Source organism: Antechinus flavipes, chromosome 2, assembly GCF_016432865.1.
Source record: "Antechinus flavipes isolate AdamAnt ecotype Samford, QLD, Australia chromosome 2, AdamAnt_v2, whole genome shotgun sequence".
Taxonomy (NCBI): Eukaryota; Metazoa; Chordata; class Mammalia; order Dasyuromorphia; family Dasyuridae; genus Antechinus; species Antechinus flavipes.
In genome coordinates, this window is record NC_067399.1 from 441812033 (window position 1) to 441833751 (window position 21719).

Consider the following 21719-nt stretch of genomic DNA (forward strand, 5'->3'; position numbering starts at 1 on the left):
TTCCAATTTAAAAAAAATAGCCTTTTATTTTCAAAACATGACAGCAAGTAATCCAATATATGTTAAACATGTGCAATTCTTCTCTACATATTTCTGCATTTATTGTGCTGCATAAGAAAAATCAGATCAAAAAGAAAAAAAATTGAGAAAGAAAAAACAATCAAACAACAAAAAAATGAAAATACTATGTTGTGATTCATATTTAATTCCCATAGTCCTCTCTCTAGATGCAGATGGCACTTTCCATCACAAATCTATTGGAATTGAAGTTTCAATTGATCAAGGATGGACAAAAGCAGCTACACTCAAAGAAAGAACACTGGAAAATGAATATAAACTGCTTGCATTTCTGTTTTTCTTCTCGGGTTATTTATACCTTCTGAATCCAATTCTCCCTGTGCAATAAGAGAACTGTTCGGTTCTGCACACATATATTGTATCTAGGATATACTGTAACCTATTTAACATATAAAGGAATGCTTGCCATCAGGGGGAGGGGGTAGATGGAGGGAGGGGAAAAATCGGAACAGAAGTGAGTGCAAGGGATAATGCTGTAAAAAATTACCCTGGCATGGGTTCTATCAATAAAAAGTTTGAAAAAAAAAGATGTAATTGGGAAATGTTTAGCAAAAAAAAATAATACAACATAATGTTAAAAACAAAACAAAACAAAACAAAAAAAACAAATCTATTGGAATTGGTCTGAATCACCTCATTGTTGAAAAGAGCCAAGTCCATCAGAGTTAATCATCACACAATCTTGTTCTGTACTATATTCTTTTGGTTCTACTCACTTCACTCAGCATCAGTTCATGTAAGTCTCTCCAGGTCTCTGAAATCATCCTGTTGGTCATTTCTTACAGAACATTAATATTCCATAACATTCATATACCATAATTAATTCAGCCATTCACCAACTGATGGGCATCCACTAGTTTCCAGTTCCTTCAAAAAGAAGCTGCTACAAACATTATTACACATGTGGGTTCTTTCCCCCTTTTTTATGATCTCTTTAGGATACAGACCTAGTAGAGCCACTGCTGGATTAAAGGGTATGTACAGTTTAATAGCCCTTTGAGCATAGTTTCAAATTTCTTTCCAGAATGGTTGAATCAGTTTACAACTCCACCAACAATGAATTATTAGTGTCCCAGTTTTCCCACATTTCCTCCAATATTTATTATTATCTTTTTCTATCATTATAGCTAGTCTGAGAAGTGTGCAGTGGTATCTTGGAGTTGTCTTAATTTGCATTTCTCTACTCAGTAATGATTTAGAGAATTTTTTTCATATGACTAGAAATGGTTTTAATTTCTTCCTCTGAAAATTGTCTGTTCATATCCTTGTGTTCCAATTTTTTCTCCCTTTTCCCCTTCCCTAAGACAGAAAGCAATCTGATATAGGTTAAACACATGCAATTCCTCTAAACATATTTCCATATTTGTTATGCTATCCAAGAAAAATCAGATCAAAAGGGGAAAAAACACAAGAAAGGAAAACAACAACAACAACAAGCAAACAACAACAAAAAAGAGGTGCAAATACTAAGCTTTGGTCCATATTTAGTCTCCAAAGCTCTCTCTCAGGATGCCAATGGCACTTTCCGTCACAAGTTTATTGAAATTGCCTTGAATCAATGCATTATTGAAAAGAGCCAAATCCATCACAATTGAAATTAGTTTTATTTACATCAAAGCTGGAAACCCAATCAGGTGAGCTCCAGTGATACCAGACTACAAAGCATCTGGCCCTCTTTACATCTCATAGATCCCTTTCCCAAAAACCAATGAGAGAGCCCAAGTGTCCTGAACTGAAGAAATGAAGGTGTGCCTGAAATCTTGGTATCCTCTGGGTCTGACCTGGTCTGTCAATCCTCTGAGCTCATCTGAAGGTCATTGTTAGGAGCCCCTGGCCCAGAGCTGTGATTGTCTGAATGTTAAAGCTCCGATTGAACTGAGGCAGCTCAAGGAAGCCAAGGATGACAAAAAGGATTATTTCAGCTGTGTAGGATGAAAAAGGAGGAGGATCAAAGATGGGGTAAGACCTTGGCTTGAGTGGATGGGATGATGATAACTGATAAAGGAAAGCAGACAGAACTGCTCAGTTCCTATCTTGTTTTCTATTTCTCTGCAAAGGAGAATGACCTTTAAGCTAGGAATGGCAAAAAAGAAATGAGTAACAAGGAGATGATACCCAAGATAAGTGAGGAAATAGTAGGACATCTAACCACCCTTGATAGTCTGGCCCCCATAAATTATATCCTTGAATCCAGAAAGAATTGACAGATGGGATTGCTGAGCACTGTCAATGATGTCTGCAAGATCTCGGCTAATCAGAGAGGGAACAAGGATTGAAAAAGAACAAATGTCACAATTTTTTTTAAATGAGGGATGAGAGCGGATTCTGTAAATTACTGAATCGACCAGTGTGACTTTGACTTCATTTTCTGGGAAAGTTCTAGAATAGACCATGAAAGAGATGGTTAGTGAGCATCTAGACAGGGAAGTGCTGATTGCTAAGAACCAGCATGGATTCATAATTGAAGGGATGTGGATGACTCAAAGTACAGTCACTATTGGTACAATGTCAATTTGACAAGAGGGCTCCAGTGGATGCCCCAGAGTCTGTGCTATTTCACATTTGTAGCAGTGATTGGGATAAAGGCACAGATGGTGTGGTCTTCAAAGCTGGGAGGGAGAGCAGGCAGAGGATTCAAGGAATTTTGGCAGACATTGGGTGAATATAATAAGATGAAATCTAATAGGGATAAATATATAATGTACTTGGGTACAAAACATTAACTTCACAAAAATGGTAGAAGAACATGGTTCTAAAAAGATCTGAGGGTCTTATTGGACTTCAAGATCAATATGAGGGGAAACTGGGTGGCGCAGTGGGTAGAGCGCCAGCCCTGAAGTCAGGAGGACCTGGGTTCAAATCTGATTTCAGACACTTAACACTTCCTAGCTGTGTGACTCTGGGCAAGTCACTTAATCCCAATTGCCTCAGCCAAAAAAAAAAAAAAAAAGATCAATATGAGTAAGCAGGGGAATTGTTCAGTCATTTCTGATCTACATGAACCCATTTGGGATTTTCTTGGAGAAGGTACTAGAGTGGTGGGCTATTTCCTTCTCCAGCTCATTTTACAGATGAGGGAACTGAGTCAAACAGGGTTAAGGGACCTGCCCTCTGTCACACAGTTAGTGACTGGGCAGATCTGAACTCAGGAAGTCCATGCTGGGCTCTCTATCCACTCTGCTACCTGGGTGCTCACCAGCAGGAGGAAGAGGCAGCCAACAAAACAAAACAAACGAATGTGAACTGAGGCTTCATTAAGGGGGCAAGATTTCCAGCAAAAGGGAAGTCATAGTCCCAGTGATGTCCTCTGCCCTCATCAGATCCCACTGCTGCATTGTGCTCAGATCTAGGACACAATGTTTAGGAAGGATGCTGAAATCTGGAGAGTGGCCAGAAGAGAGGAACTGGATGACTAACTGCATCTCTGATAACTATCAGCCTGGGGAAGAGGACTCAGGCAGGAAGTCAAAGCTATATTCAAGTATTGCAAAGGTTACTATGTAAAAGAGAGATGAGACTTGTTCTGTCTGGCTCCAAACAGGAGCAACAGATGGAAGCTGTGAAAAAGGCCACTGAAACCAATCCCTGTGAACTAAAAATGCCCCTCTGTGGTAGCACAGCTGCGTGGCAGGGGGCGGGGACCACCAAGCCTGGACTCAGGAAAAGCTCAGGCACCTAGCTGTGTGACCCTGGGCAAGTCACTTCAGCCTGTCTCCTCATCTGTAAAATGAGCTGGAGAAGAAAATGGCAAACCACTGCAGTATCTCTGCCAAGAAAACTCCAGAAAGGGTCACAAGGAATTGGACACATCTGAAAATGACTAAATTTCAATTAATAATGATAACAGCTATTATTTATATAGTGCTTAAGGTTTGCGAAACACTTTATTCATCTAGGAGGACTCATCTTCTTGAGTTCAAATCTGATCCTGGATACTTAATAATTATGTGACTTTGGACAAATCACAATTCTGTTTGCCTTGGTTTCCTCATTTGTAAAATGAGCTGGAGAAGGAAATGGTAAACTACTCTAGTATTAAACCTCTCATGGGGTCAAGAAACAATAAATAACATTTATATTATAAAATAATAAATAAATTTATTTTATATTATACATTTATATAATATAACAAAATAATATAATAAACAAATAAAATGAAAAAAAATTATAAAAGAATGTAAACAATTATATATATTCCATTTTATCCTGGAAGGTAAGTAATATTATCATCCCCATTTTACACATAAGAAATTGAGCCAGTGTTAAAGTGCTTGCATAGCCAGTAAGTGTATATGGCAGGATTTGAACACATACCTTCCTGACTCCAAATCTAATGCTCCAACTGAATACATCGTGCCATCTCACTATCCCTCCTAATGTAGTTAGTTCTCCATGGGAGCTATTAGTAAAAATGATAAAGGACTGAAGATCTCTCTTCCCTGCAAGTATGGAATATAGGGAGGAATTTGCAGCAACCTGAATAAAATGTGTCATGCTTTTATTTCTTCCACAGAAAAGTGACTGTTCTCTGTGTTCAAAGTGCAAGCTGGAATATTCCTAAAAGAGAATAAAAAAGGGCCCAAGGGATACCTCTCCATTCTCTTAATTATTAGGACAAATGTAGTGTACCTTAAAACAAATAAGCCAGAAGGGCTTCAATATGAAGACAAAGAAGAAGGGGATCTGAAGGAGCAAAGGGGAATCCCATCCTATATCACAAGGTGCAGGGGGGGAAGAAAAATAAGATCAGAGAATGGAGATGTGCTATTGGACGAGAGACCATCCATTAAGAGTTAGAGGAAGAACAGAAAAATGCTAGGAGCTTGGTGCCTCCCAAATGAAGGCTACAGCTGTAGTTGTTTATCCTAAGTTTTCAAAGAGGACCAATGACATTACAAAGTGGTGTCTTGAGTCTGGTATGAATTAGCTTTAGGGGAGGCAGAGTTGCCCAAAGTTGTCAGTCTCACTGATTCTTCCAGAATCATGTAAGTCCAATGGCAAGACAAAAGTCAAGATGCTTGGTGATGGCCCAGATGCAGTTCATGACTTTGATGGTTGACTGAGCTCTAAGAGTTCTCAGGATCTGCTTCAGCTGTTTTCATGGCAATTGGAACAAGTTATTCTCATGCACCCATTCTCCTGGGAGAGCAAATTGTTCTCATGCACCCATTCTCCTGGGAGAGCAAATTGTTCTCATGTGCCCATTCTCCTGGGAGAGCAAATTGTTCTCATGTGCCCATTCTCCTGGGAAAGCAAATTGTTTTCATGCACTCATTTTCCTGGGAGAGCAAATTGTTCTCATGAACCCATTCTCCTGGGAGAGCAAATTGTTCTCATGCATCCATTCTCCTGGAGAGCAAATTGTTCTCATGCACCCATTCTCCTGGGAGAGCAAATTGTTCTCATGAACCCATTCTCCTGGGAGAGCAAATTGTTCTCATGAACCCATTCTCCTGGGAGAGCAAATTGTTCTCATGCACCCATTCTCCTGGAGAGCAAATTGTTCTCATGCATCCATTCTCCTGGAGAGCAAATTGTTCTCATGAACCCATTCTCCTGGGAGAGCAAATTGTTTTCATGCACTCATTCTCCTGGGAGAGCAAATTGTTCTCATGCACCCATTCTCCTGGGAGAGCAAATTGTTTTCATGCACTCATTCTCCTGGGAGAGCAAATTGTTCTCATGCACCCATTCTCCTGGGAGAGCAAATTGTTTTCATGCACCCATTCTCCTGGGAGAGCAAATTGTTCTCATGCACCCATTCTCCTGGGAGAGCAAATTGTTTTCATGCACCCATTCTCCTGGGAGAGCAAATTGTTTTCATGCACCCATTCTCCTGGGAGAGCAAATTGTTCTCATGCACCCATCCTGAGCTTGGGTAGAGATTCTACTAAGTCATTGGTGAGTTTGAAGCCTATCAATGACTCTCAACCTTGTTTAGCCCATCTACTGAGATGGTTTTACCTGGGGGTGGTTATTGCAATGCTGAAAGTCTTGGAGTCACAGGTGACAGGTGAAAGGTGACATCAAAGGGTGAGTAGCCCTGAAAAGGCCTTGGCAAACCTTCATGCATGAAGCATTAGTCCTCCTGAACACCCACTCACACACCTTACTGTTCCTATTTGTTGCTATAACAAAACAACTCTAATAGAGACATCTACTGACTTCCCAGGGCATACATCCAGAACATTATTGAGACTGTCTCAAGACTTGTAAAAAAAATCCTTTTTGGAGGTCTGCTATGTTTGCACAAGGCTTTGGGACCTGAAGAACTCTGTAAGAGCATGAGGATGGGTGAGGGCATCCAGGAACCTCTCTCACACAGAATGTTTTAAAAAACTGGGAGCGTGGTAAGGAGGAAGAGGAATCCTCTTCCCCAACAATAATCATAATAGTCCCAGGACTTTTAGATTTGCAAAATTATTTTTCTTTTTTGTTTTTGTGCTTTGATAATTAAATATGAATTAGCAGATAAGTGCTTATGAGCAATGTGTCTTCACGATTCCTTAAACCTTGAAACTCTATGCTTATGTGTTTTCAAAATATAGATCCCAATGACAATATTTCTGCATTTGTCTAGATTTTGTTTTTTCTTACACTATGGCATTTATGCTGCATTTCTGCATTTCCTTGTCCACATCCTCTCTTCTGATTGGATCGTTTATGCAGAGTGACTTCAATCTTGGTGTTTTTGTTTCTCACCTTCTGTAAATTAAATTCCACAAGACTATCATAGAGATTGTATGGAGCCTAGGAAGTGGTCAGGAGGCAGACTTTCACTTCTTTGGGAAGCTTTTCCATGTTCATCCCTCCTTGTTTCATTAAACTGATTCTGGGACAAGAATACAGGAATACTGATTTTTAGCACAATCCAGACAATCTCTTGAAAGGAAATCCTTGTATAAGAAAAGGCCATGAGTGGACAGGAATTCTCCAATGTACTGACATAGAGATGAAAGGCTCTTATGTGGTCACAAATCAGATATTGTAATCTGCATGAATAAATGAAGGACGTCCCGGTGGGTCATGGCCACCATTAACAAAGTAGTCCCCGTGTCCTACTGGAAGCTAGATACCCAGATTGTCTGTATCTGTGTGAATGGCTTCTACAATAAAGCATCTCCAGGTCCAGTCATTCTTCAAGGTAGCCGTGGTACTCTGGCCCTGCAGGATACAGACTATTATCCTTCCCAGCTGGCCTTTATAGTGTTGTTCTACTATTTCCCCAACATGTGCTCCAAGACTGACCCCAATGATGTGGATAGATGACCATGACACACCAAGCACCAGTAGATTGCTGATGAATTGGGAGATTTCCAGACAGAGTTTTATCACATTGTCCACAGCTGAGTAATAAATACTCATGGATCCATAAACCCAGGCTATCACCTTCACATCTGCCACATGCAGAAGAATATGGATGAATTTATCAATCCGAGATAGCTTTGTTCCTAATGCCCAAGAATTCCACTGACTCACTGATGGATTCACGAAAGATTTGTTTTACATTCTTGCAAGAATGGGTACCTAGGGTAGTAGACACTAGTTAAATAGGTTAAAGAGGAGAGAATGCTATTATTTTTTTTTACATGAATGAAAATGAATTAAATACATTTATTAATCATTTACTATGTGTTATGCACTAAATGCCCTCTTTTATAATTAAAATTTTTTCAAAGTTCTTTACATAATTTTCTCATTTAAGCTTCAACAACCATGTGAAGTATGATTATTTTCATTTTATGATAAGAAAAAGATTTTAAGATAAGTTAAATGACTCGTTTAGGAGCACTAAACGAGTACTCAGCACATAGTAAGCATTTAATAAGTGCTTCTTGACTGACATAGCCATTCAATGGCTAAAGCGGGATTTGAATCCCAGTCTGGTCCTTTATCTACCACATAACACTGCTTCTCAAATAGGAGAGAAATGGCCACTAAGTTTTAGATTCTCCCCACTTCTATTGTGATGAATTCAATGAATTTTCCCCTACTTTCTGGCAATATAAGATTTTTTGGACTTACTGTAGTTATTTTTTGTTTACTCACCTGGGGCAGAACTTACCTTTTCTATCCTGAAAAGGGCAGTTGCAGATTCCTAAAGACTCCTCATTTCTTTGGTAACTCAGGTATTGAGAAGAAATATCTTTTCTGTATTTACTGAATAGGAGATATACCCTAATTTGGAATGATTTATCAATAAGTCTGCATGGGCACCACAAAGGAAGGATTTGGGTCTCCTGGAATTGGAGTGTGGGTGGTAATTTGCTTTGGGAAATGGATATTGATATTGTTTGCTTTTAACGTATTTTCCTGATTTTGTTGTTATTGTTGTTGTTAACATTTTAAGCAAGGTGTCTCTTTTCAGGCCACAACATGACAGCTTGTAATTTATAATTGAGCAAGGGGTTTCTGAGACTGGGAATTGGGGCTTAGAGCATTACTTTAAGAATATATAAGCAAAAGTCTAGTTTAAATAGGCAGATCTAGCAGAAGATACTTGCTATGCTTATTAAAGCAAATGATTGCTATTCATTTCTTTTTTAAAAAATTCAATTTCATTTTATTTTATGTTATGAATTCTCTTTCCTTTCCCCCTTATTCATTCATTGAGAAAGCAAGAAAAAACAAAAGACAATTCAAATGTGTATAGTCATGCAAAACAGATTCTTGCTTTAGCCATGTTTCCTTCTCTTCCTCCACCCTCATCAAAAAGAAAAAGACAGAAAGATAAGGAAAAATGCTCCAGTCTGTACTCTGTGTTCCTCAGCTTTTGATCTACAGGTAGAGAGCATGTTTCATCATGAATCCTTTGGAATTGTGTATGGTTATTGTGTTGATCAAGTTCCTAAGTCTCTCACAGTTGATTATCTTTACAATATTGTAGTTATTATATAAATTGTTCCTTTTATTCTGTTCACTTTATTTTACATCAGTTCATTCAAGTTGTTCCAGATTGAGCACTATTCATTTCTAGTGATTTATGTGAACACAAATGATGCTGCCAAAAAGAATTTATTACACCTTGCATAAGATCATATAATCTCAGGCAAAAAACTTAAAATCTTTGGTTCACAGGCAGTGTTTTCATTAACATCATCACCACCAATAAACACTTAGGATGTCCCTCTGATATGGAAGATAATGTTAGATGTTGGGGACACAAAGCCAAATGTTAACTTTCATGTTATCTTTCTCATTCGATTGTAAGCTCCTTGAGGATTTTTGATTTTTTTTTTTTTGGTATGCCTATCACAAGTTCTGTGCTACTATTACCCCCATTTTGCAGATGAGGAAATGGAGTCCCAGAGAGGTTACATGATTTGTCCTAAGTTACAGAGCTACTAAGTACTCAGGACAGAATATATAGTCAGGTCTTCCTGACTCAAGGCTCAACACTTTTTTTGGTGAGGGGCAGTGTGTATGTTTTATTGAATTTTATTAAATATTTCCCAATTATATTTTTTGTTTTTTCTACTTATTAGTATTTTATCTTTTTCAATTATGTGTAAAGATAGTTTTCATCATTGACTTTTTTTGTGAGTGATTTCTTTTCTTTCTTTCTTTTTTTTCCTTTCTTTTTTTTTTTTTGATAAGGCAATTGGAGTTAAGTGATTTGCCCAGAATCACAGCTAGTAAGTGTTTGAGGTTGAATTTGAATTCAGATCCTCCCAACTTCATAGCCAGTACTCTAATCATTGTGCCATCTAGCTTTCCCTCAACATTTACTTTTATAAGAATTTGATGTTCATTGTTTTCTCCCTTCCTTATTTTTCTCTTCTCCAAGACAGCAAACAATCTGAGATAGGTTATACATGTACAATCATATTAAACATATTTCTGTATTAGTCACATTGTGAAAGAAAAATCAGAACAAAAGAGAAAAATCACAATAAAAAAATAGCAAAAAAATGAAAATAGTATGCTTTGATCTGCACTCAATTTCCATAGTTCTTTCTCTGAATGTAGATTGCATTTTCCATGATGAATTTTTTGGAATCATCTTAGATCAATTGTAATGCTAAGAAGAGCAAAATCTACCAAAGTAGATCATCGCACAATGTTGCTGTACGACTACAATATTCTTCTGGTTTTGTTCATGTTACTCAGCATCAATTCATTTAGGTCTTTCCGAGTCTTTGGTTCAGCACTCTTAAAATGTAGGAACAATGGGATCCTGACCAGGTGAAGTTTATCTTATAAAGGTTAGTAAGAATATGTCTGAAATCTTGCAAATGTAATCCCAGAGTATGAAGAGCTTTGTAGCCCTTTGAAGATAGTTCCAAATTGTTTTCTAGAATGCTTGCACTTGTTCAAGCACCTGTTCACAGTTCTACCAACAATGTATTAGTATACCTCTTTTTCCATATCCTCTTCAGCATTTGTCTAGACAACCTTTTTAAGGAGATTATTTGAGAAGGGTTAGAGAAATATATTAGTGATCAGAACAAGTGAGAGTTTTCTAGAAGACTGGCAAGCCATAGTAGCATTTGTAGGCTGCAGAGGAGATATCGATAGATAGGAAGAAATTAGATTATAGAGAATTGGGATGATATAGCAGAAACGGTCTATTGGAGAAGGTGGGAGGCGACAAGTTCAAAATTGCATGTAGTAGAGACTGGCTTTGGAAAGACAAGGAACCTTTTCATCTTTCACTGAAGAAAGGAGATGGTCAATCTCAGAGAGATGAGAAATGATAAGGGAAGAGAGTGAGCTCTCAGTCAATGGCCTTAGCTTGTTTTTCTGTGAAATATAAAAAGAATAGACATTTATTTAGTACTTCAAAGATCACAAAGGGTTTTTAACATGCATTATTTCATTTGAGCCTCACAAAAGCATGAGGTTTAGGTAAAATTATCTCCAGTGTATACAGAAATTCAGAGAGATTCATTTACTTGATTATACAGCTAAAGTAGTGTCACAGATAGGTAGGATTCAAGCCTAGGCTCCAGCTTCCATTTACTATGTCACTACCACCTATGTAAGGACCTGTTAAAGGAGATGGACATGGAAGTTGGGAAGGAGATAATTACAGCTTAGACAAGAGAAGATTTTCAGGAGACATGGTAACTCACTCCAGTTATTTCAGACCCTGTCAAGGTCATGGGGGATTAAACTAGTTCCCTAAAACTAGAAGCAATGAGGGGAGGTTACAGAGGCAACTGTTGGCTTGGATTAAGGAGAAATTTCACAATTAGAGCTGCAAATTCCCTGTCAAGGGAGGCCTTCAAGCTGAGGCTGGGAAAACACTTTGGACAGAGAGGAGGTCTTGTTCAGGCACAGAGTAACCTAGATAGTCCCCAGATTGTCAAAACTCTGAGCATCTGGGCTTTGGCCTTATACTTGTAAGACAATTTTCAATTTAAAGAGAATAAATTTGCCTATTTATGCAGTTGCTGCATTGGTCAGAGTAGATAGAAATCAGATATCTGAGTCAAGAATGTCTGGTTTCAAGTCCCTTCTTGGAAATATACTGGCTCTGTGAATCTAGACAAATTGCTCACCTTCTCAACACCCCAGGTAGCTTTCTTTCTTTCTTTTTTTTTTTTCTTTAACAGTTTTTATTGATATCTTTTTTTTAATATTACCAAAATTTCTTCCGTTGTCTCTCTCCTGCCCATTCACAAAGGCATTTCATATAACAAATAACATTTCTTAAAGAAAAAAAAGACAAAATCAGTAAAACCGATCAATATATATTGAAAAGGTCTGAAATATGTGTAATGTACCATGCTTCTAAACCTCCTACTTCTGCAAAGAAGTGGGATGGAGGAGGGGTTGTCTACTGATATTTTTCCTTTTGCTTTGTGTGCTGATTCTTCATAATTCTGGAGTCCAGGGAACTTTCTAAGACTCTAAATTGCAAAATAGTTGCTTGTCTATAATCCTGGAAGAGAATTTCCTCGCTAGGAATTCTCTATACTAATGCAATCAGAGGCAAAGCTGGAAAAAATGGACTTGCAATATCCACTCATAAGTTTGGAGCCTACCATTTGAGAACCATTAGACTGACTATTTAATGCCAGTAATTCTCAAAGTCAAGTCTGAGAAACCCCAGGGATTCCCCCAAACCTCTCAGGAGTTTTGCGAGGTGCAAATTATTTTCAAAATAATCTTGAAGCATTTATGTTTCTACATGACATATTGATTTACATAAACTAAAGAAACAATTACTCTTTAGAGGGGTCCTTAGTGATTTTAAAACATCCTGCAACAAAATGTTTGAGAACTGCCAGTCAGTGGCAGATCTAGGATTAGAACTCAGGGTTTCTGACTCTGTCTATACTCTCTGCTACCACTAAATGATGCTTAAGTGTCTGCGCGGGCACATGTGTGAGTGTGTACACACACAGACACAGACAGACACACAGACACCCACAACATTATTGAAGGAAAAGAAAAAAAGTTTTCAGTTAGGCTTTTTCCCTTCAAACAATTTGTGGGAAATACAGACCTAAGGCAATAATTCTGACCACTTATACTTCAATTTTCTGGCTGTTTTAGCACAAGTGGTTATTTGGCTTCAAGTACCTGGACTAGTGCCTGGATTACGCTACCGCCTCACGGGGACCAGTGAAAGCTGGGAGCGGGGATCCAAGTGTTTTAGCTTAGAAGAGTCTCCCACTTGGGTCTTCACCCCTGAATCTACAAGAAACACTGTACCCCTATGTGGCCAGGGGATCCCCAAGACAACTCTGGAGTCCTGCACATCTCTTGGTTTCCTAATAAGCCAAAATGGTACAAAATTTTGGGAACTATCTCGTCCATGTTTCTCATTTTTCAGAAGAGGAAATATTAGGTTTAGCATTAGAGGTCCTTGTTTTAACTTCTGCCTTTGATTCTTTCTACCAGAGTAACCGTATTTCCCTCATTTGAAAAATAAGAATAAAGAGGGTTGGAATAGGAGGGTTGTAAGGTGCTCCAGTTGTAGACCTGTGCTGTTATGGCTTGAAAGATAAGGAACTTGGTCAAGATTACAGGGAGAGAAAGATCTAGATTCTTTAAAGACTAGAATGCTGAGGGGCAGCTAGGTGGTGTAGTGGCTAGAGCACCAGCCCTGAAGTCAGGAGGACCTGAGTTCAAATCTGACCTCAGACACTTAACAAATCCTAGCTGTGTGACCCTGGGCAAGTCACTTAACCCCAACTGTCTCAGCCAAAAAAAAAAAAAAAAAAAGAATAGAATACTGGATTTGGAAGTGGGTCCAAAGGGCACTCAAACTGGACATACCCTTGGATCCAGCAGTACCACTATTAGGTCTGTACCCCCAAGAGACCATAAAAAAGGAAAAAGGTCCTACAGGTGCAAAAGTATTTATAGCAGTTCTTTTAGTGGTGACAAAGAATTGGAAATTGAGGGGATGTCCATCGATTGGCTAAACAAGTTGTATATGAATGCAGTGGAATACTATTGTGCTATAAGAAATGATGAGCAGGCAGATTTCAGAAAAATCAGGAAAGATCTGCATGAACTGCTGCTGAGTGATGTGAGCAGAACCAGAAGAATATTGTACACAGTAACAACGTTGTGTGAAGATCAGCTATGATTGATTAGTTATTCTTAGCAATACAATGATCCAAGACAGACTTAAGATGGAAAATGCTTATATACATCCAAAGAAAGAACTGATGAAGCCTGAAAGCGAATTGAAACATATTATTTTCACTTTTGTGTGTTTTTTCCTTTTATTCTAGTTCTTTTTCCATATAATTATAAATATGGATATGTGTTTTACATGATTGCACATATATAACCTATATCAAATTGTTCATCCTCTTGGGGAGGAGAAAATGGTGGGAGGAAAAGAGAAAATTTGAAACTCAAAATTGTATTTAAAAATCACTTGATTTGTAAATGAAAAAATATTATTTTTAAAAAGGATAGGTTGCTAGATTTACAGCCAAAAAGTCTTAGTTTGCAACCTGTGTTAATTACTAGCATGAGAAAGACTAGACTGAGGAAGTCATTTAATCTCTCTCAGTTTTTGTTTCCTCATCTATAAAAATCTATAAAAAAGAAAGTATTGTCACAGGGTTGTTCTAAAGATTGAATGAAGTAATAAATATAAAGTTCTTTGCAAGCCTTAAGTTACAGGCTATCATCATCATCGTCACTGTTGTCATCTTCATCATTATCATTATTAAGAAACTCCCAGATGTGAAGACAGACCTTCTAATGACTGAAATTCTGGCACCACTTTATTCCATGTAGCTTTTTTGCTTCAAGAGAAGCAATCAGAGTCACCAAGGAGGTAAGGAGTGAGTTATAGGAGAAGCTCTTAATAGCTCAGCAGAGGGGAGATGGTTTATGGCTCTGCACAAGCTGTCTGGGGCTGTTGCTTCTCCAATGTAAACTTCCACACTCCCCAAGGGAGGCCCAGCCACACAGCTTTTAGTTAAACTCCACCTGAGACAGGAATCGAAGTGAGATTCACAGCTTCTTTTCCTGCAACACCATTGCTGCTTGAACTACTTGTGGGAATGAGGGGCTAGCTTCTTAAAATTTTTTAAATTAATTAATTTATTTTTGAAAATAGCCTTTTATTTTCAAAATGTATGCAACGATGGTTTTCAATCTTGCCAAACCTTGTGTTCCCAAATTTTTCTCGCCTCTTTCCACTCACCATTCCCCTAGAATTCATCTATAGATATTTCCACATTTATCATGCTGCATGAGAAAAATCAGATCACAAAGAAAAAAAGTGAGAAAGAAAACAAAAAGCAAACAAACAACAACAGAAAAGATGAAAATACTATATTGTGATCAACAGTGTGTTCCCATAGTCCTCTGGATGCAGATGGCTCTCTCCACACAAATTTATTGGAATTGACCTGAATAAATTAATTTTTTTCAATCAGTAGAAATCCACTACCTCTCCTTCCATTTCCTTATTATAATTAAGAAAGAAATAAATACAAAACTCCTTTTATAAATACATATAATCAAGAAAAACAAATTTCTTCATTAGATATGTTTCCCCCAAAAAGTTTCATTCTGCACTCAAGTCACTTTTATCAGGAAATGGGTAGCATGTTTCATAATGGGGCCTTTTAGATTGTTATTGGTCATTGTGGTATTAGGAATCCCTAAGACTTTCAAAGTTGTTTGTCTTTACAAGATTGTCACTAAGTATACACAGTGTTCTCCTGGTTCTATTTATCTTACTCTCCATCAATTTATCCTATAAATCTTCCCAGGTTTCTCTGAAACCATTAAGGAGGCAGTTTTATACAAGCTGATGTTAGAGTAGCAAGAGTAGTCTCCTAAGGCTTGGGGAAGATATGGGTACAGTGGAACAATGTTGGATTTGGAGTTAAAAGGATCTGATTTTGAATCCTAGCTCTTCTGCTTAATTCTGGCTAAATCACTGTCTCTCTTGAGATTCAATTTCCACTTATATAAAGTGGAAGGGATGGAAGTCTCTTCCTTCTATTTCTGTTATCCTTTTTAATCTTGTTTCTAAGTGATCCCTACGTCTCTTCTAGGTCTAAATCTATGATCCTATAGAAATGGAGAATGGGTTGTAATCAAGAATAGTGTTTACACTTCTATCTATGCTTTCTGTCTGTAAGGTGACCTGGACAACTGGCTGTGATACTATGGGAACTGTGGGTTCTAGGATCCTAGAGTCTCCATTGGAGTTTGGAGAAGATGGTGTTCCACACCAGAGAAGACTGAGGTGGGGAAACCCATTTCTGTAAGGAGTTCAGAAGGGTTGGCCCAAGTGGGCTGAGTGGAGAGAATGGAGGTACATTAGAAGGCAGGAGAAGTGACCTCAGGCAGCTGACAGAGAGATCTCAGCAGGCTGCTTCTCTCCTGGTTGTTGCCACCTCAGACTGACTAGATATGTCTCAAAATCTGTGGCTATCTCTCATTTTCAATAACAAAGGACATTTTTTTCACCACATAGACACTTCCTTCCAAACACACCAATAAACTCCTTACAAAACAAAAATGAGCCTTGTTATTGTTAACAGAAAGGAGGGATGTATCCTTTAACACTGAAAAATGTGGTATTTATGTTTAGAATTTTAAAAAATTATGAACCTGTCAAATATCAACAAATATGAATATTTTAATATACAAAGAAAAGAAAGGGAAATGGTGTTTGAAATGCCAAATTTCTTTTGTTGTACAACTTAAAAAAAATATATTAAATTTAGCATGATAGTACTAAATACTATTTTGTCTATGTTCCCTTCTGAACTTCCTTCTGCTCTTTTAAAAAATGTTTTGCTGATGCTTTTTAATTTTTGAAAAATCATAATTATCTCCTACTCTATCCACTAATTCTCCCCCACCCAAAATTAATGAATCCCTTCCCTCCCCCAAATAAGTAGTATCAAGCAAAATTGGTTTCATCTGAGAATATATATCTTATACACATAATTTTCCTCATCATTTCATTCTCTCTGCAAGTGAGAAACATATTTTATCATTATTTTCCTGGGTTTTTCATGATTTGTTCTTCCATTTTTCAGAGTTCTTTTAGTTTTTCAAAGTTGTCTGAATTATTATTGTATTGTATGAATTATTTTTGTGGTTCTGTTCATTTCACTTTGCATCAGTTCAGTCAAATCTTTATAAGTTTCCCTGAATTTGTCCCTTTTGTCATTGCTCATATTATACTTTATATATCATAATTTGCTTAGCCACTTCCCAATAATAATACTTTGTTAGTTTCCAGTTCCTTGCTGTAAGAAAAAGTGCTACTATAAATTTTTGGCACATATTTGATCTTTGCCTTTTTCTTTGATCTCTTGGAGTATATGGTTAGGAGTGGTATTGTAGTCAAAGGATATGTACAATTTAGTGACTTTTTTTAGTATGATACCAAATTACTCTCTAGAATGGCTAGAAATTCACAGTTCTACCAACAAATGCATCAGTGGGCCTGTTTTCCCATAGTCCTTCCAATTATGGCCATTTTCATTTATCATCTTTGCCATTCTGAAGGTATGAGGTAGAATTTAAGAGTTTTTTTTTTTTTTAAATTGATCAATTGGAACTTTTTCCCATATGCATGTTGATAGTTTGGATTTCTTCTTTTGAGGACTACCTGTTCATTTGATTAGACAATTAATATAATGAGGAAATGGCTCTTGTTTTTTATATATTTGTATATGATTTATGTGTATCAGATAGAATCAGAGAAATTTACTGTGTCTCTTACAGTAATGGCATAGGAGGGAATTCACTGTGTCTCACAACAGCCTGTTCCACTTCAGTTTCCACACGACCATCCCTTCTTTTATTTTGGATATCATGCTTCTATAGATGCAGCTGACAATTGAGTTAGCTTTTTTTGGCCACTATATCACATCATATATTTGTCTTGTAGCTCTGTTTTTCATCTTTACATTAGATTCTGCTTGTGATTGCTAAAACCTTGGGATATTTTTCATCTAGGCTTTTCTAACCATCTTTCCCTCATTCTTTTCTGTTGCATCTTTTCTTTTATCTTGCTAGTTTATGCATCACTTTACATTGCCAGACTTATTACATGTTATTATTCCCATCGTGCTTTTGATTCCAGTCAAAATGGCAGACTTGCTGTTTCTTGCTCACAGTATTCTGTTTCTTATAGGACTCTGAAATTCTCCTCCTCCTCAAAGCTTAGCTTTCACACCAATTTTTACATGAAATCCATCTACTTCCCAGCTGCCAATGTCTCCCTTTGGAATTATCTTGTCTTTATATCTATTTTGTATTTATTTATGTGTTTCCATATTGTTTTCCTTAGCTGAACATGAGCTCTTTAAGGCAGAAATGGTTTTGTTCTTGTCTTTGTTTTATTAACATCGTACACAATACCCAGCACATAGTAAATGCTTAATAAATGCTTGTTGATTGATTGTTATTGGTTGGTAAGATTTTTCTGGATCTAAATTCTATTATGTATTGTTTGAGTTATCCCTTCTAACTTTGCATCATCAGTATAATTGTCAAGCAAGTCATTGATAAAAATGTTGAACTCAACAGGGCAAAGACAGGGTCCCAGGTCATTCCACTGGAGACCTCCCTCAAGTTTGACATCAGTATGTTAATAAACATTCTTTGAGTTCATTATTCAACTAGTTTTGGATCTTCCTAGCTACACTATAAAATATTCTCCATCTCTCTTATCTTATCCATAAGGAGATTCAGCTTTGCTGAAATTCAGTTATACTTTGTTTATAACATTTCCCTAATCAACCAGTCTAGTAATCCTGTCAAAAATGGAAATTAGGCATGATGTATTCTTTGTTTCCCCACTACACTTTTCAAATTACTTTTTATTGATGTCTTTTATTTTTATATTACATTCATTTCCGAATATATTCCTCCTCCACTCACCTTCCAGAAAGCTTTCCTTGGCAACAAAGATTTTAAAAGAAAAAGAGAAAAAACGAGTTCAACAAAAACAGCTAGCATACCTTCCAATAGTATATGCAATATCTCACACCCACATAATATGGCTTGCTGCCCCGAATCTCACCCCACAAGTAATGTGAGTTGCATTTTCTCAATTCTTCTTCAGGCAAATTTGGGCAACATAATCAGTGCTATTTTGGTTTTTGTTGTTGTTGTTGTTGTTTAAAGTTTTGTACTCCTTTGGTAGTGTATGCATATTGTTTTCCTGATACTACTTATTTCATTCTGCATCAGTTTATAGAAGTCTTCTCATGTTTTTCTGATTCTTTATATTTGTTGCTTTTTATGGAATGGTAATATTTCATTATATCCATATATTACAATTTGTTAAACCATTTCCCAACTGACAGGTACCTACTTTGTTTCTAATTCTGTAAATCTTTCCAGACTTTTCTAAATCAGCTTGTTCATTATTTCTTATAGAACAGTAATATTCCATTATTTTTATATATCATAACTTAATCATTCCCCAATTGATGGGTATTTGCTCACTTTCCAGTTCTTTGCCACTACAAAAAAAGGCTGCCACAAACATTTTTGTACATTTGAGTCTTCTTTTATGATTTCTTTGAGAAATAGACCTGCTAGATCGAAGGGTATGAACAATTTTATAGTCTATTGGTCAAAGTTTCAAATTGCTTTTCAGAATGGTTGCATTAGTTCATACTTTGTTTCTAATTTTGTTATAATGAATTTCATGGTATATTTGTGACCCTTCTTTTATTCTTTGGTTTCCTTAATCAGTAGTGGAATTTCTGGATCAAAGTATATGGACATTTTAGTCACTTTTTTGCATAATTCCAAATTTTGTTTCAGAATGGCACGTAGAGCAATTCAGAAGTCCACCAATTATGTATTGGTGGACTTGACATGATGTATTGTTGATAAAGTTGTTTTGGTTCATAATGATTAACATTTCCCTAATTACTCACAGACTCTTCCTTTTTTTGTTTTTTGGCTGAGGCAGTTGGGGTTAAGTGACTTGCCCAAGATCACACAGCCAGGAAGTGTTAAGTGTCTGAGGTCAGATTTGAACTCAGATCCTCCTGACTTCAGGACTGGTGCTCTATCTATTACACCAACTAGCTGCCCCACAAATTCTTCTTTTTATAGTCTATTTTAGAGCCAAATAGAACCACTACAGAACATCACTCTGCAGTTTGAAGTACACCTTATTCCCATTTTTGAAAATCAGTACATTTACCTTCTTTTAATCCAATGGAATCTTTCTAATTCTCCACCATTTCTCAGACATTACTGAGAATAGCCCAGCAATCACAACCATAACAACAACAATAATTAACACATAGTACTTATTATGTAAGTTGGATACTATGCTAAATAGTTTGCAATTGTTATTTCATTTTTTTCTTCACAACAACCTTGAACTATGCTATTATTATCTCCATTTTGCAGATGAGGAAACTGAGGCAAATTGAGGTTAAGTGACTTGCCCAAGATCACACAGCTAGGACGTATCTAGTGCCATGTTTGAACTCAGGTGTTCCTGACTCCATGCTCACTATTCAATAGATCATACTTTTCTGAATATTTTTGAGTCAGAGATGACTGATTATAGTAATGTGGATTTAAATATAGAGCTGTAAGAGAAGACATCTAGTTCAATTCTCTCTTTGGAAGAGGCTTACAGGCTTAAAAACTGAGGCTCTGAGAGTGGTCACTGAGGTGGTCAGTGGTAGAGATGGGCCCTCCAAATACCTTGCACTTTCCACTATGACTTGCTTCCTCCCTGCCTCCCTTGCTAGAGAGATCTGAAAACGAGAATATCTGAAACGGACAATAGTGTGCCTTTTGGGGCCCCAATTCCTTCAACTTTTAGAACATGGTTTTCAGACCTCTCATCATCTTAGATGCCTTCCTCTAGATGCCCTCCAGCTTATTATATTAAGCCGGGGATATTTTATTCATGATGATAAATGAGAACCGTTTCAATATTGCCATCCTTTCCCTGTGGTTCCCAGTGAACCACAGAGGTCTCAAGATAGATGCTCCCCCCGTAGAGATGATATAGGACTGGCACATACCCACATGCTATCTGGAAAGGCAGAAATCTTTTTTGTTTTGGAGGCAGTGCCAAAGGAAGACTTTTCTCAGAAATATAAAGTCTAGACTGAGGTGTGAGAAGGTAATCTATGGAAAGACATTCCTCCACCTATTTAATTCAGTTCAATTCAATAAACATTTATTAAACACTTATTATGTTTCAGGTACTGTTCTAAGTCTTGAAGATACAAAAAGTGTCAAAAAACAGTTCCTGCCCTCAAGGAGCTTACAATCTAATGAGGATTTCTGATCTTAGAAGAATTCTACATTATCACTTGATAGAGCCCTGATCGCAAGCACAGCCTCAGCCTTCGTTCTGTCCCGGACTGATTCCTGCACGCATGTCATGGTATGGGTAGCCTAATTCAAATTCCTGGAATGTCCCTGCTCCCCACTCACCTCTACCTCTTAGGACCCCAAGTTTACTTCATGGCTCAGTTCAAATACCCCCTCCTACATGGGGCCATCGCTGATTCCTCCCTAGTTCAGAGATCACAGATCTAGAGGTGGAAGGGGCCTCTAAGACCATCTTGTCCAACTTGTCATTTTTTTGGATAAAGAAATTGAGATGCAAGTAATTTTAAAAGACTTCCACAAATGCACAGTAGTAACAAGCACCAGATTTTGGGTTTCTTAATATTGTTTGCATTTATTTTGTGTATATGGTGTATTTACTTATCTGTGTATGTGCTGCTTCCTCCCAGTAGAATGTAAGCCCTGTAATTTTTTTTCATCTTTGTATCCATAGTACCTAGTATAGTCCCTAGAGAATAATAGATATTTGATAAATACTTGAAAGAATGAATGAACAAATGTATCTCTTGTGAGAAACTCTGCTAATGCATTATACATTATACATTTTCACATTTCCCTGCATCGTGGGGTGTCTGGGGTACTCAGGGAAGACTAGCATGGCTGGGGCCTTTTCAGGGCCACTGATGCGTCTTTGTTGTCTCCCTTCCCCGGATTACCCACCAACGGCTCCCAGAAGCTGTCCCCTGCAGCAGCCGGGAAACCCTCCCCGCAGGGAGCCTGTGCCAGGTTGAGAATAACCAGCAGGCTTCGGACAGAGAGTGAGTTAGGGGACGTCTCTCCCCAGCACATGAAGGCCTCCCCCAGCAGAATGAGGGCGTGAGAACAGTTCGCTCTGACATCTATGAAGG

The 21719-nt window shown here is 37.5% G+C and overlaps 1 pseudogene; it reads right to left on the minus strand.

The window, feature by feature from the left end:
- Positions 1 to 6654: 6654 nt before the first annotated feature.
- LOC127546767 (phospholipase A1 member A-like) lies at positions 6655 to 21023 on the minus strand (annotated as a pseudogene).
- Positions 21024 to 21719: the final 696 nt, after the last annotated feature.